This window comes from Molothrus ater, chromosome 4, assembly GCF_012460135.2.
Source record: "Molothrus ater isolate BHLD 08-10-18 breed brown headed cowbird chromosome 4, BPBGC_Mater_1.1, whole genome shotgun sequence".
Classification (NCBI taxonomy): Eukaryota; Metazoa; Chordata; class Aves; order Passeriformes; family Icteridae; genus Molothrus; species Molothrus ater.
Genome location: NC_050481.2, coordinates 39,741,902 through 39,759,038, shown reverse-complemented (window position 1 = coordinate 39,759,038; position 17,137 = coordinate 39,741,902). Strand labels below are relative to the sequence as shown.

At 39.3% G+C, this 17,137-nt stretch overlaps 1 protein-coding gene across 7 annotated transcripts in view; it reads right to left on the bottom strand.

Annotated features, from left to right (window-relative positions):
• Positions 1–17,137, bottom strand: part of TENM3 (teneurin transmembrane protein 3) — an 880,089-nt gene that overhangs the window by 226,247 nt on the left and 636,705 nt on the right. The window contains exon 1 of one of the 7 annotated variants that reach the window (XM_054514650.1): positions 11,593–11,607. The exons of the other annotated variants lie outside the window; for them this stretch is intronic. The gene's annotated coding sequence lies outside the window, so the exon portion shown is untranslated. Of the gene's footprint in view, positions 1–11,592; positions 11,608–17,137 lie in introns of those variants that run through there. 7 annotated transcript variants of the gene reach the window in all.

Sequence of the window (17,137 nt, the reverse complement as noted above, 5' to 3'; positions counted from 1 at the left end):
GGTGTTTTCACCTCAGAGACACCCCTGGCTGCCTGGATGTTGCAGCTGGCACTTGGAACAAGTCCAGGCAAGCAGGAATTCAGTTTTACCTCAAGTGGAAAGGCTTTAGGCGAGGTGAAGAGGAGAAGGAGACGGATCCTGCCGGAGGGTTAATCCAGAGTTTTATTCCATGGTCACAGATCTCCGAATCTTGGTAACAGCTCCAACAGAATCCCGACCACATGGTCCCGTGTCTTTTTAAGCCCGGGGAAAGGGGGAGGTAAGGGGTAGGTGTGCCACCAACCAGGTGGGAGGGGGCAGTCTCAGGGGACAGTGACACCTAGACTGGCCAATGACCCCAGGGCTGAGAAGCATCTTTTGAACCGCACCAACCAGACAATGCCCTTGCTGGAATGTTAAGATGGACGGACAGCACTTAGCAAGAGGGCAAGGGGGAGGGGAACGGAGAGGTTGGCACACCTGAGGGGCTGGGAAAGGTGAAACAGGATATTGCTTCACACCACAACAGTCATACATACATTGTCAATTCATATATATGAATTGATTTGATCCTGGTTTGCTTATATGACAGATGTGTAATTACACTGATTCCAGGACACACTTCATATTCTATCAACACTAAAAACTCTAAAATTTTCTATACATTTTGTTACAGATTAAGCTTATGTTCTCCTTTCAACAAAATTATACTGTTTCCCTGCATTGGTACATCAATTTATGCTGAGTATAAAGGAAAGAAGCAAGTTTAACCATGTCAAAGACCACAGCAACCTAATAAAATCTGCTTTACTCACTACGCCACAGATAAAATTCAGGTATTTCAGAGAAAAGTATAAATATTATTGTTAATTTGTATATCTATATATAATATGCTACTGTTACATTTTCCCAAATGACCAGACCAGTAAAATAACCCTTCTTCCACTAAGTCTGTGAAACTTTTACCACAGAAGTCTCTTTGGAAAACAGGACAGAAGGCACGTTAACTGTGCAAGCGCACGCACATCTGCCTCAATGAAAGACCTTGGGTCACCTCAAAGCATGACACTGTCACAGTGACACTGAATTGCTCATTACCTGTTTGTCTGGGACAAGTAAACAAATACCTTCTTTCTCCTTCATTTTAATCCTGCTAAGGTGGAGAAGAGCTCTCCAGAATTATGATAGCCAAGGCAAAGGTAGAAGGTCTGTCTGTAGAATTCAAATCAGCACTAGAGTGAGAGTCTCAGATTAAGGATTAACAGACAGCTGGCAGAGGCCAAGTCCACCACTTTACAAAAATCTGTCTTCTATGCATCAGTGCTAATAATTTTCTTAAAAAAAACCAACAGTAGCTTTTTTAAAAGGAGATGTACTTCCATCCAAAGCATAAGCTAGCTAGGTCATTCCTCTGCCACAGAAAGACATTTAGTGAGAGTTACAATTGACTTACAACAGAGATGAGTGCATTTCTTCAGGCTCTTCATATGGGTAGGCAAAAGGGACAACTTCTACGCTTTTCAACCAACTTAAAATTTGATTGTAGCAATAGGAATGTCATGATACAAAGGTTTATTATTCTTAGAATGTTGCGTGCATACAGGAAGAACCTACTTCTGTGAAATAAAATACAATATTGCATACATTTACATCCAGCAGAAAACACATCAAAACATGTCTAGTTACTCAAGTTATCTCACTTTGAGTATGACCACCAACATGAGTTACAGTATTTTTACTTGTCTCAAAAAATATGGAAATGTACATGAAAATGAGGCAAAATGGACATTTTCAAGCTGATTTCACTGATAAAGGAGCAACAAATCTGGCAAGAACAGGTACATGCAAGGTAGTTATGCATGCAGCCTCTCAACTCAGCTGAGTGCTGAATGGGAACTGACATTTCATATTCTTGTGTGGTTTTCTCTTATTTTTTTAAAAGCAATTAAAAAAACCTCATTATCCTAAATTCAGAGCTATATGACAAAAAAACCCTGGAAGCAAAAGCCTCATTTAAATGTTCTTAGCACAGGAAGTGAATCTGTGGAATAAAGAATTAGTAAAATGGAGATAACTACTATCTCTTAAGAAGAGAGTCTGCAGGTTTGCCAGGATCACTTTTCAAAGTGTTCCTATCTGCTCTGGCCTGGCAGGCCCATACAGAAATCACCAGAGAAAAAGAACAAAGAAATCCAGACCTACCTAGAATGGCAGTGTGAAAAATATTGTGAGGCAAATATACTGGGTGAATTTGCTGTTAAGTTTGCGATGTTATGCTCAAAGTGGTTTCTGTCAAATACCAATTTGTTTAGAGACACAGGTGTGTCCTTTGTTTTACCCTTTCCCGTTCTTCCCTACCATGAGCCTCAGGCTCAATGCTTATATCTGCACTAACTCAAGGAGCAGTTTAGTGCAAGCTTGAGGGTAAACACTGGTAAAAAATCATCAGTAATTGGGAACTGATAGTATTGCTCCTGCCTTAGTTTTTGGCTAACAGCCAGTGCTCTCCCAGATAACACCCCCACAGCTCAAGGAAGGGTATGAACCACAGACTGCTCACAGGAGATTGAATGAAAGAGGTCCCCAGGCTGCTGGTGAAGCACTTGTGCACATCAGTGATACTTGAGCTGTAACAAGAAATGGACCTTGGCTTGTTCCCTTTGCTACTGTACTCCAGGACTACACATCTATCTCTCCTCCACAATATAATTTTTCTCTCTACAGTGAAAAAGAAAGGGACTTGGCTGGTTTCTTCTTTCCCTTTCATTGCCCTCTTCTACCATGTTGCAAAATTTGGGAAACCCAAGAAAGGAGGGAAAGGAGGGAACATCCCATGGGAATAGGTGCTAGCCTGCAGCACACCACTCTGAGCTGCAGGCAGCTCCCAGGAGGCAAGCAGAACTGATACTTTCTAATACTTCTCAAGTTCTACTGCTTTGCTGGATTTACCATCATCCATGGCCTGTTCCATTTGAATGCTCAGGTAGGATGTTAAAGAGGTGCTGTATTATAGCCATGAACACAAGCAGAACATCAGACAGCTGAATGTAGGGGACTCCTTCTCTTGGCTAAAATTCAAACTATACACATGCATGCATATGCTGTTCCAGACTAACACAGCTCAGTCTACAAATGATGTTTATAAATGTTATAATTTCTATACAGACTATACCAAATAAACCTACTTTCATGAAGTGATGGTAATTCAGTTTGCTATAGAACTCAGTACATTTTTGTATTTCTTAGTAAAAATCCCCATGTACTCCATTGCATACTGACCACATTTGGCTTAAGAGCACATGGAAACTCCACACACACAAAAAACTACACATAAAAAAAGACAGGGAAAAATAATCAAATAACTGATTCTAGCAGAAACTCCGCTGTACATTGGAAAGTGAAACCCAGCCCTCAAAATAAACAATTTGTTACCAGTTATTTTATGACGTACAGTTGCATTAGAGGAAACAAAAGCAAACAACATACAAGCAGAATGAAGAATGTTCAGCTCTGTCCGGTGTCACCAAAATCACTGCAAGCAAAACCAACTGCCTCAAAGGCAAAAACATAACTTTGATGTAGGCTTTATTTTCATTCCTCTTTTTTCACCTCAAGTAACTGGTTCTGCTGCCATGGCTCCGATCAGCAGTAAATTAGGATTAGGTGGAAAGGACTAGGATGAGGGGGTAATGTACAAGCTGGAGGGCAGAAATGAGAAAAGAGAATTGATAAGTAATACACAGGTCTCTTGTGTGAAAAGCTGGCAGAACTGCTAAGGAATAACTCAAAATACTATCCAAATGCCACTGACAGGAAAATCATCAGGGGAGAAGGGTTTACATCCAGAGAGGAACCCACTGACTGAAAAGTCTGTTTAAGATTCCTTGACCTCAGGGGAAAACTAGGGTGGTAAACACTGGGTTCTCATATAAATGACAAGCAGCAGGGTTTGCAGAATAAGACTGTCTGAAATGCTCTGAAGATACTCATTCAGTGTTATGAACCTTACTGTATTCTTTGGAGAAAGGACAGCTGTTGAAAAGAAACTCTCCTGGCAATAAAATACATGCTCAGCTCCATAAACCAAAACTGTCAAGGAGGGGCAAAAGAAAAGGAAGACAGGGTAGGAAAAGTTCTTTGAGGTACTTCCAGTCTACAGAAAAGGCTTCAATATTGTCAGTACTTTCAGCATACTTGCCAAGGGTCAGTGAGACCTTCTTCAGCCCAAGATGCAGCATCTTACTGCTTGTCTCTTGCTTGGCAGGACAGATCCTAAGATTCAGCATCATTACAAGACAATGGATAGGCCTAGCTGTGTGGCAACCTTCTTGAAGTCATCTGACAGAAAAGACAGTTTGACAGAATTGCATTTTCAAACTCTGACTGATGCGTCTGCCTTCAAAAGGCTTGTCTTCTGGTTGGGCATATGGAAACACACACACATACATTCTGCTTTATTGCAGAACATGATTGACAAGTACAAGGAGAGAGCTGGGGAGGAAGCAAGAATAATTAAACAGAAAGAAAAATGTAGGAAAATTCTTTAGACTACAGAGGCAAAGGGCACTTTATCATATAGGCAACTAGATCAATAGGCAAGTCTGTGAGAAACTAGGGGAACTTGCAATGAGTGAAAAGGAAGATTCTCTCTCCATCTGGATGATGATGCCTCATGCTGAGAACACACTCTGACTCTACAATCCTGTACTAAAGACCACACCAAAACATTGCTGGCAACTGGCAACTTTAAAATCTTAACTGCCCCAAGGAACCTGTCTCAGAGAAATACTGCAAACCCAAGGGTAATGTATAAAACTACACATATAAAACTGGTGAGGCAACAGCTATGAGATGCCTTCCAGGTCCAAAGACAAAAGTGATAATGGGAAGAAGAATCCTGCTCTCTTCTTAGGATATCACCTATGTGTTGAAGAAAATGAGCTCATAGGTTGCAAAGTGGAAGTTAAAATCATCTACCTTCAAAATGGCAACATACAATCAAAGCTTAGGAACAAAAGGTGTAACAGCCACTCAACACACTACCACAAAAAAAAAAGTAATAATTGCATTTCAAATTTCAAACACTTGTATTTCTATGAACTGTGCTGAGATATTTTCCACAGCCTCCAGGATGTTACCATTACAAAATGTGCCTTAATATGCAGCTCATTTTTTGGTCCTTAATTCATCTTAGTGCATCTAGATACATCATCCAAGTCCACAAGGTCTTTAAAAATCTTTAGGTGGTTCTTCCATGTGACTATGCTGCATTATTTTTTTTCTTTCTTCTCATCTTTCTTATAAATCATTCCCTCTAGCCTCCAATAATTTTTAATGCTCTGCTGTGAGTCTCAGTCGATTAACCTGTACCTTCAGGTGGTCAAATTTGGATCCAGTTTTCCTGTTATTGTCTTTCCTTGTATTTTGTGCATTTGTTTTAAATTCCTTTAACAATTATGCCAATCTCTAGACAGGGAGCACTATAAAAAAAATATCACTCAGTTCTTTTAAAGGCCAAAAATTGAAAATTACCCAGTTTATTTGAAATCATTGTAGTTTTACACAAATGAAAGAAGTCTTTCTTGAATGAGAAGACAGGTAAAAAAGAAAGAGGAGAAGATGGACAGTTGAGATTATTTTGATTAAATACTTATATTAACATGCAATAGCTAGAATTATACTTTTATAAGCTTTTAAGACATCAATACTGACTACCATTACAAAACACAAGTGAGATGGAAATTGAACCATTAATTATATATTTTCTAAAGTAGTTGTTTCCAGTTTAGCCACAGGCCTCCCAAGCTTTGAGTACCTTTATAAAAACGTAAATACACACACATTCAAACAAAAAATGTCCCTGCTGCTAAGGCTGGAAGTTGGCTTGTTTGTCCTCATAGTAACTAAAAAACAGTCTAAAAAGCAGGAGAATAATGAATAAAACCCAGTGATTATTAATGAAATCCTTAAAGGCGGGTTTATAATGATTAACATAAAGGTCATCTTAATAGTCAACTTAGAGATATTTCTAGATCTCCCAAGCCAAAAGATAAACTCCTCAGTAGTAAAATTTGCTATTATTAGAAAGCTATTTCATTGTTCAGCCTCTAATTTGTTACCTGTAATTAAGAAAAATCAGATTTCAAAGCAACAAGAGAAGACTGTGATAAAGCTATTTGAAGTACACTCTGGCAGGGATAAAGCCAGCAGATAGGTGGCTGTCATAAAATAGCCAAATGGCTTTTTCCACCTCCATCAAGGTCACTTTACTGATGATGTGCTCAATAAGATGATAATGCATTTAACCACTTTCCTTGCATCTGACTTCGACCTTACTGCAAATCCAAATGGCCTTGTTTAACTACCCTGGCCTTTCAACATTTCCCTGAACAAAGATAATTAAGGAGATATACTGCCCCCTACTATCACAGGAATTGAAAGACAAATAAACTTTTAAGAGCACAGCCAGGTGTCTATTGCATTAATGTACAGTATTTAAGCAGGGGGTAAAATGAAATAATGGTTAAATAATTATAAAAGGTTAACAAAGTTAACTTTGCTATGTAAGGCAATTCTGTTCTATTTAAAAGAAAGAACATAAGAGGCTTTCCAGGCTACTTTTTACAACTCCCTGGACAACAGTCTTTTCTTTAATGCAGTTTCTGACTTAATAGGAAAAATGTTCTGCAAAAATTAACAACTCTGAAATTTCTGCAGATTTGAAACTGGTTGTATTTCATACAATGCTACAGTAATGTTTTATGGAAAAGCAGATCTATATGATTAAACCAAAAGCTGCTCTAAAAAACCGTTTCCATTCCTTTTTTTTTCCCCTTTGTGTGTGGTCAGCAACTATATTAGAGGTGAAACTTAAAGCAGTTGAAAAAGTAGTTTGGCAGTTATGACAATTTGAAATCTTAAGGTAGTGCTTTTTTATGATTTTTACAATTATACAAAACAACTAAACAATATCATTCTGTAATAGCAGTTGCCTTTTTTTTATTAATATATACTCTTATATTCCAAACAGCTCTCCAGAACACCAATTCTTCTTGATACCAAGACAAAAAAGCCCCATGTCAATAGCTCTTGGACTAATAACTGAAACAGAATAAAAAGAATAAAAAAGCTGGTAAAGCAGTTGGATGTTAGTTATGCTGAGATGCAAGAGATCTTATTCTAGATTAATTTTTTTTCTTCTAAATCTGGTTTTCTTTTAATCATCTTAGAAATATTGCTGTATAGGTCTGAATCCCCTTCAAAAGCAAGAAAGTGGCAAAACAGCAAGTTGTATCAGAAAGATAAAAACACATAACTCACTGTTGATGTGATACTAGATATGTTAACTTACTGCTACTGCCAAAATTGCTGTTCCTTTGCCACGGAAAATTAAGTATGCAGAAACCCTCTCACATGTCTTTAATCAGTTTGATCATAATGCAGTTCTTCAGAAATTACAGCAAATCCACCTCTGCTATTTTGTCAGGCCACCATTACTTTGAGCTGTAGATGTAGTTTGTGCAAATTTCAACATGTTCATGTATTTGGCTTAATCTTTTGCTGTAACATTTCTTAATGTAGACTTAACTCCTGAATTCTGAATACACCAGAAGTTAAACCTCCTGTAAAGGTACTTTCATGTAGTAAATACAAAAATCAGTGATTACAGTATCAAAACCACGAAGTTTGCAATAATTCATATACCAAGACTATGCAGAGTGTTTTCTCCTGCAAATAAGAAGCCATAAATAAGCCATTCACTCTGAGCTAGAATGATTTACTGCTCCCAGATATGAGATGTCTACCTTTTTCATACATCTAAAAGACTTGCTTCAAAAACAATCTACTATACAGCACTTTACACAAAACAATTATTTCCTTTCAAGTTTGGATAAATGGTGGCCTTAGTCAATTTCAAAAGAAGACTGCATACCTTGCTGTTACCTTGAGTGAGTACTGAAGTATAATTGCACTCTGAATTCCTTAATCTTATACAAAGAAGATGAATGACTATTTTCTACTCTTCAGAGTAGAAAAGAGTATTTCAGCTACCTACCTATTTTGCTCAGTTTTTAATGTGAGTGACACTTCTTAAAGGAACACAAGAGCCAGTTTTTCCACTTGTTCCTAACATTTAAAAAGGTTAACTTAACTGGAAAACTACATAAACTTTTGGTTTTTTGTACAGTTGCTTTATTTCATCCTGATCTCTTGTTTTGTATAAAAATCTCCAAACCTAAAAGATATATACATCTTCAAACCATTAGTGAGGTCACCAGCTCACAGCATCATACTCCATACATTACTGAGCAAACAAAAGCCCTCTTGCTATTCTGAAATGCATAAATCTGTAACTACCTCTGGAAAAAGTCCTTCAAACCCACACAAAGCATAGCCTATAGACATATTTAGAATGAACATAACCAACAATAAGATCTTTGAACACATACAGAAAAGATAGGAAGCTAATGTTTTTTCTTATTTTGGACAATACAGTGAAGTCCTATTTTCTCGTATCATCACTCAAATGATTTGTTCAATTCTATCTTGAACAAAGTGTACATATTAAGACCTTTTATATTTCTTTGTTTAGTTCAACAAGTGAATTGAGAAGCAATATAAGCTACAGGAAGAGAAGTTATAAAGTATTAGCTCGTAATTGCTTATCAGACCATTCTGGTAATTTGAAAAGTCATGTCAAATCTTCACAGATGCACACCCAAATTGAAAGAACACAGCTCAAGATCAATTCCCTAAGTTGGGTCCATTTGCATCATATACTGATATTTACAGGTATATCTGTATCTCTCAAGCCAAAGGATAAACTCTTCAGTACTAAAATTTGCCATTATTATAGAAGTTAATTTCAATGTTCAATCTCTGACTTGCTATTTGCAATTTAAAAAACCAGACTTCAAAGCTGATGGGTTTATGGCAGCATTCTTCATGTAGACTTGTAGAATGAACACACATCTGACATGACATTTTATATTTTTTTTGTTGCATCAATTATCAATTTTTCCTAGGCAGCTACCACTTTGGCTGCTTTTCTTCAAATGGAAAAAAAATACCCTCTGCTGTGTGGAACATATAACTTCTTGTGTCAGAAAGCTTAGAAAGTAAAAACGACAAGACAAAGCCATCTAAACATAAAATGTTTTTTAAAGGTCCTATTGCTGTAGGTTTCTTGCTAAATTGTAACACACTGTTTTATAACTCCTTGAAAGGAAAATACCCTTACACTGTGAAATATGAGGCCACTCTCCACACAGGATTGCAGAACGAATAATCAAAAAATTTTGTAACATCTCATTTGTAGCCACTGAGCTGCTTGACAGTTTTGAACCCCAATCTGATGGATGAAAAAAGGTAAGCTAGTTTTTTTCTGTTCTTGTCTGAGCACTTTCCTAGGTTTTACACAAATATTTCCACCAGAACTTACTGAGGATACATGAAAAGATTTACCTTTTGAATGAAGGAAAAGTGCACTCCAGCAGCTGCGTGCACACCATCTAGAAGTTCATGGGAATAAACTCAGCCTATTTAGTGCCATTACACAAATTACAAATTCTTATCTTAATGATAGGCTATACTTAACATCAGGCAATTAGATCCTTGTGTCTATTAAGAAATTGATATACTTTCCAACGAATAGGGGACTCTTGCCATCTTCAGTAACTTTTCTACACATTTTCAGTGAATTTACTCTGTGGATTAGAGATCTTAGGGGAGAGAAGGTACTTCCCTTCCCCTGCCTCCATTGTTCTCTACCTTCAAAGCTTCTAACAAACAGCTCCAGAGCAGCTCAGTCTTTGTCTGGGAGTTTGGTAGTTTACATCCTAAGTTTCTTTTCCCATTGCTAAAATATTAGAAAAGCAAGGTTTTTGAAGCTTTCCACAGGATCAGCCAGAAAACAGACACAAAGTTAACAAAGGACAGCTATCTCCACGAAGTGTCAGGTTTGTTTACTGGAGCAGATCAGAATTTCCCCAAATCTTCAAAGTTCTGACTGTTTTGTTTAATAAACTGTTAAAAAATGGCAAACGGGCTAAGTAAGGTGAACATAAGCAAAGATAGTTTAAACTAAAAAAACTCCACAGACAGATGGGTCGTTCAAATTCAGATTCTGTGGATGAACAGGAAAACTAAAACATAGGGTGCACAAAAACTGCAATGGTATGTTCATGCACTGAAATACAGACATTATTGTTTTAAGTAAATTTAATTGCTGACATACCTTTCTCAGTTTTTTTTCCTCAATCCTTCCTTAAAGTCTACTCTAGCAATTAACATAGGTCTCCGGATGGCTCACTGAAATATTTAAAGCTGAAGAACAAAAGGTTTATTTTAAAAATGAAAACCTTGGCTTGTACAACTCCAGACATGAATCTGCTTTCAATTACTGAAAGTATTTCCACTTCAGTGAAAAAGGATCAAATCTTCAACTACACCATCTTTAGGCAATGAATTTAATTATATTAAGCTTTAAGAATACAGAATGACTTTGCGACACAGCTGTATATTCCATGCGTATCGTGGATTAGGTATACAAAAAAGAAGGAGCTGGCACTTTAAACGAGAAGCAGACAGAAATGTGTCTGCTCACAGCAGCACCGTACTCCCATACCAAAGCTCTGCTTTAGGGCTGGTTCTTTTTTCAGGTGCCCACATAAATGTCTAAGATTACACTAAGCTTTAAATGAAGGATTTTACAATCCTTTAAAAGTGAATCTGAGCTGATTCTTCCCCCATACTTTCATTTGCATAATTTGCACTGTTGTAAAGTTACGTTTTTCTTTCTAGACTTTTGAGCGAGCACAACCTCTCCCACACCCCCCCCCTCAGTGCAGCAGGTATCGCATCCCCTAGGAAGCACGATAATCAGCGGCACTTTACACTTTTCCCATTACGCGAGCATAACAGAGTCGGGCGAGGGAGCTCGCAGGCTTCACTCCGCAGCGAGATGCGATACCTCAAATGCGAATTATGCAAAAACTTCTCATCTCTTACATCTGCGATTCCGCGAATCTCTCCTACCGCATCCCAGCCAGACCCCGGCTCGGGCTCTTCCAGCAGCACGGCCAGACACAGGACGCAAGCGGCTCCCTCCCGGCTCGGCCACGCTCGGCTGGCAGGGCGGGCAGTGCGGGCCGCCCGCGGCTCCTCGCAGCGCTGCCCGAGCCGCGCAATGAGGCAGCGGCAGCGGCGCCGCCCCCGGCCCGGCCGGGCCCCGCCCGCGCCCCGCCCCGCGCCCACCTCGGGCGGCCCGCGCGCGCCGCTCCGCCGCCGGCCCCGTCTGCGCCCAGCGCCGCCAGCCCGGCCCCACACAGCCCGCGGCGGCGGCGGCGGCCGGGCCCGGCTCCGGCTCCGGCTCCGCATAACCCTTTGCGGCCCGCGGCGGCTTCGCGGAGCGGCCGTGAGCGCGTACGGCCCGGAGCTCCGGGGACGGGCAGAAGGAGCCTTCCCGGAGGGCGCGGAGCCGCTGCCGCCGCGCTGTTCGTACGCCTCACGGGCAGCGCGGGACCGCGGGCATCCACCGCAAAGCGGGGCTTTCCCGAGACACAAAATAAACTCCCTGCCGCTCAAGGTAGTTGGGATATCAGCGTAAAGTACCTGCCGGCTCCCTCCCGTGCGAGCCGCCTCCTCCGCAGCCGGGAGGCACCGGCGGAGAGCGGCTCCGGTCGGGGTTAGCGGGAGACACCGGCGGAGAGCGGCTCCGGTCGGGGCTGGCGGATGGCGGGCTCCCGTCTGGCCGCGGCCGGTGCCCGAGGAGCAGCGCGACTGAGCAGACGGAGCGGGCCGGGAGCAGAGCGCAGCTGTGAGCGCGCAGATGTGACACCGGCCCCCTCATCACGCACCACCTGGGCTTTAATTGAAACAGAAACACCTCCCCCTCCATTTACCACCGTAGGAGACAGTTTTTCTTCGCGTCTATAGAGGCATGAATATAACACACTCTGCTTACTTCAAAACGCTCGGCAATCTATGATCAAGTCCTCTGCTAATGAAGCCTTTGGAGTTCCAGCTTGATCTGGATGCATCGTAGCTGTCAGATAAAGCTATCGAATTATAGATACAAAATACGGTATTCACAGGACTCTCCATTAATTTCTGAAATACTGTTGAGAGCATGAAGAACTAGATACCTACAGAATATGCAAAAAATCATTCAGAATAGAAAAGCCTATTTTTGGCTGGTAATCAAACTGAAGTTGATACCTCTGTCTTTAGTAAAAGAACCAGAGTTTTAATATTATTTATTCTCTTTATTTTATTTTATTTTTTAAATTTAACTACCTCCTTTTGGAACATGGAACTGTTTTAAAATGTCTGTGGGAATGATATATCCAACTTCATTCTTAACATCACTAGACAAAGACTCTTCTGAGCTGGCTTAGAAAATGCAGGGATACATAGGAATGTCTACAAAACTTCTATTATGGTTTTCTTTTCACCTTGGACCTTTGCTAATAACAACTAACTTAATTCTCTCTCACCCTATTACAAGATCCATTGCTGACTCAGGCCAAGTTATCACAGCAGCTGCCCAGAAGCCACATTTTGCCAAAAATCAGATCAAGATATTGTTAATGATTATACAATACTTCCAGGGAAAACAACACCATTCCAGAATATGTTTTCAACGCTGTTCTGTAGAAGGCTGCAATAAAACCACATATTTCAGATGTATTATTCATATGAAATGTAATACTATCCAAAAAGCTCACACAATTCCTATAGAAACAAAGACTATACAGATTGAAATAGTAGAATTCTGTGAAACAGAGGACAATAATGGTCTAAGTAGCCAGGTCCTGATGAGGGCAGTCGTGGCTGGCAGTGGGGAAAAATCTTGACCTGAAGCTCTTCAAGTCCAATATGCAACAGACTATGTGTGCTTTGACTGAGCACAAGGGAGAAACTTTAATATAGTCACCATTGACAAACTCTGCTCAGGTTTGGGGGCAGTTTAATAAAAATGGGAGGCTTTTTGCAGTTCAAATTCTGGACAGACTCCTATCTGTGATAGCTACAAGATCAGCCAAGAAAAAGCTAGGAGATGAAATCATGAACTAATATAGTCAGTTTAAGCAAGCAAGTTTCTAGCGATTCCACAGCAACGTTCATATTCTCAGGATCACTTCCAAGGGGTCTAGTTGCAATATATGGAATATTAGATCACACAAATACGCTTTTCCAAACTGCTTGAATGGAGTACCTATGGACAAGCATTTTCTGCCATTGAAAAACCTACTAAGTAAGTAATTACTTCAGGAATATATCCTTTCAGATCTTAAAAGGAGGAGGAAGGGGAACTGGATGCTTAGAGTCAGCTTGTGCAGAGCTTTCGAGTACGTTTGAATTTCTGCCCTCAGAGAGCACCAGTAATTTCACTCCCTCTACACAAGACTACCATGGTCCTGTGAAGGAAGCAGGATATTGAGTCCCCCAAGAGTCAGATACTATGGAAGAAATTACATCTTTAGATAATCCCTATTTTCAAAGGAAAATTATCCACACTATACATTCTGTACTTCTTTTCTACAAATATGTATCACTCTATATTCAGTAAATGGAGACTGCATCCTATTAAAAAATAGGACCTGGATGTCACTGCAGTGCATCCACTTTCTCCATTTTCAGCTCACTGCAATGGAATTTTCCTTTGCTATGATGCCCCCTCTGTTGAGATTCCACTGTCCCATTAATGCCAACACAAATGATTTATGAAATCTATTAGGTGAAACACTAAAGACATCTCAAACATAAATGTTTGCTTAGGAAAATATTTCTATGGAGTAGACAAATGGGGGTTGAAGCAAACTCCAGCACAGATATCACACTTTATGCCAACACAGCTCATGGCCAAACAGTAGAAAGAAAGATCAAACAAAACCTTGGGGGTAGCTAGAGGGGCTGGGGGAAGAATAGCATATGTGTTTCATTCATACAAAAAGGGAGAAGCGCTTTAAAAAAAAATTTGATCAGAAGGAATATTACAGTAAATTATGCAGAGCATTAACCATTGAATTTGAACCCATCTTTCGTCTTTCTTTATTAATAACTCATTATAGTCCTTTTTCTTAATGTGGAATAAATTAGAGCCATGTTAATCCATGCAGCTATCTGCAGGTACATTTATCACTACAGCAGCCACTTTTACTCTCCTTTCTGGAAGCTGCATTTCATGGGCAACAAACACTCATCCCCTGCTGAACTCAAGTCATGGTGGCCTTTTCAGGTCACCAGCAGGGTCACCTAAAAACTTACCTTTTTTTTGAAGAACTGAAAGGTACCTCACAGCTGGCCTTGACATATGTGAAAGAATTTCTCTTTCACTCTCACACTCTCTCTGTCATATTGCCACAATTTAGATCAGTGAAAACAAGTGAGCTGGGGGCCTTGCTGGTATAAAAGGGTGAGGAACTGCCAACAGGATGTTCTTTGTGGGAACTTAAAGCTTTTGGAACTGATTCCTCTTGCCTGATCCAGAAGAGCTCAAATTTTATGGCCTTCATAGCATGTTGCATAGTTCATATTTTTCCAGAGTGCCTGAAAACAGGAGAATTGTGGATGTGGTTAGTTTATGGAGGCAGGGTTGTGCTTCAGCTTTTAAACTGGCTGGTTTGCATTTGTCTGAGGAGGGAGGACTGTTGCAGCTAAGTCACAATGATTAATTTTTATATTTGCATTTAAATTTGGTCAGATATTCAGGAATTTAAAGGTAGTAACAAACATATATACACTCTCTGATAAAGGTAGGTATTATCACAGAGAACTGACACATTCCATCACTCATAGCTGACACCTGAAGAGGACTTTAAGAGGTTCCACTGGAGGTGACTCTGGGTAGTCATTAGACCAGAGTGGCCCAGGTACAAGTAGCTGTGCTCCTTGCAGCACATAACACTTCAGTTCTTACTGTTACCTTCTCTGAGTGCCATTGTGTCAAAGGAGAAAGCCTTAACGTGCCTGTTTTTCACAAGGCAAATGAAGGCACAAAGGTGGCTTGCCAATACCACAAAAGTAGTACCATGAGGGAGGGAAAACATGATGCCTCAGATAGTCTTCTGGGGCCTACCCTAATCACTGAGCCTTTCTTCTTCTCATCAAAATAATAATTTCAGCAATTTATCAACATTCATGATGATCAGTGACTTTTATTAAAAGGGAACAAACACCTTTTTAGCCAAATACTCATTCACCTATTTGAATAGTAATAGCCTAAGTGCCCTGTTAAGATATCCTATCATAAATACTTAATTAGTGTTACAACCACTTCTACTGAGATGTTAGGTGTACTTTAAAGAGATAGGGTTGTCTGCATTACAAATAAGTAAAAATGGAGTATCCACCTAGAAGCCAAAATTGCACATCATCAGTGTATCACTTTGGAAACCTGTTTTTCTTACAACTCTACAAAAAGACAGGGCATTAAGTTATGAAATTTAAACAATGCCTAATAGAAAGATTTTTGTCAGATAAGGTATAATTTATAACAGCAACATATATTCTCATGTCTGTTTTACAAAACAGACTTGATCAAGCAGAATAGTTATAATATAGCTTTCCACTTCTGGCTGGAAATGTATTTTCTAAAAAAAGGGGCAAATTCATGTCTAGAAATTAGTCTTAGGAATACTATCTGATATCAACAGGATTAGCAGTATAATGTGTTCCCATGAGAAAGTACATGTGCCCAAATGTATTTAATGGAGAACATCTTGTAGTTTTTAAGCATTTAAATAGTATGCTACATTGACTAGTTTTTTCTCACAAGTGAGGATTAAGATGGGCCATTTTTCATGCAGTAATGATGCTGATTTAAATTAGAACAGACTAAGACCATAATGAGCTCACAGATTCAGTGTTCAAATCTGAAAACAATAAACTTTTTCCCTTTTCATTTACATAGATAAATCGTAACTCTATTTTTTTAACCCTTTCCAAGACTGCATTTAGAATTTTACAATTTCAGATCATTATTTCCCTAAAAATACAAGTGGAAATTGTAAGCAAGTAGAAGTACCTGGGGTAGGGCAAGAGTTATAGCAAAAATACAGTTCTTTCAAAAAAGGGATTGAACTATGACACATTTCTTGAATATAAATGGGCAACATGTGGGGTCTTCTTCCTAAAAAGCAAAACTACCCAGTGTACATTGGTACTGTGATTTTTGAGTGCTGTAGATTCATATATTGAAGTAAATAATGTTCCTCTGTTCCTTGTCAAATTTCCCAGCAAGCTCAATGCAATGCGAGGCAAAGTATAAAATGCACAATATTTCTATTTATCAGCACCTAGATTTTTGCTCCCTAACAGTAGACTGCCCTGATTAGAATCATCCCACTCTACACTAATTGGTCATATATAAAGGTAGGGGAAAAAACAAATTTACAGATGAAATACCTCGATCTCCAAAATCTGAAATATGAAAGACATAAATATAAATCATGATGCTTTTTATAGTACTTATAGTTCTTGTAGTACTTATATAGTACTTATATAGTTCTTAGGTATTTTTTTACCAAAATGCTAGTACCTACAGTACCAGCCAGCCAGCAGAGAAAAAGGGCACATATGCTTTGAATGATTAACACAGCTCTTGGAAACACAAAGCACACATGCTATCCTTATCTTATAGTACAGCTAAGTGAGGAGGAGGAGAAGGACATTTTCATGGAAGTTCTGGGGGATTAGATGATGTATCAATGAGCCCTTTGAAAGAAATATCCCCAACCCTCCCCCCCCCCAAAAAAGTTAATTCTGTTTGTTTCAGAAAAATTGCTATATGAATAACAGTAATGAGATGAAGTGATAAAAAAATAATGCTCTAATGTTTTCATGTTATTTTACCTAATTATTGAACAAAAGGCAGAAGTAGTTTAGGGAAAAGTTTAAACACTTCACTAAAGAAAGGAAAATCCAGTTGTAATCTGAACCTTGTCTCTCTTTTAACTGAACTCTCTACAAATCTGAAACCCGTTTGTATTTGCGACACTCACTTCAACACATCATCAGGAGCCTGAAAGATCCTAAACTACACAGTTGCATCCCTTCCTCCCTCGATTTATCCTACTGTTTAGCCATTTTTCTCAGTAACCTCTATCAGCAGCTGCTACTCAGTGCTCTCCTCTGTAAAAGAAGGCAAAGAATC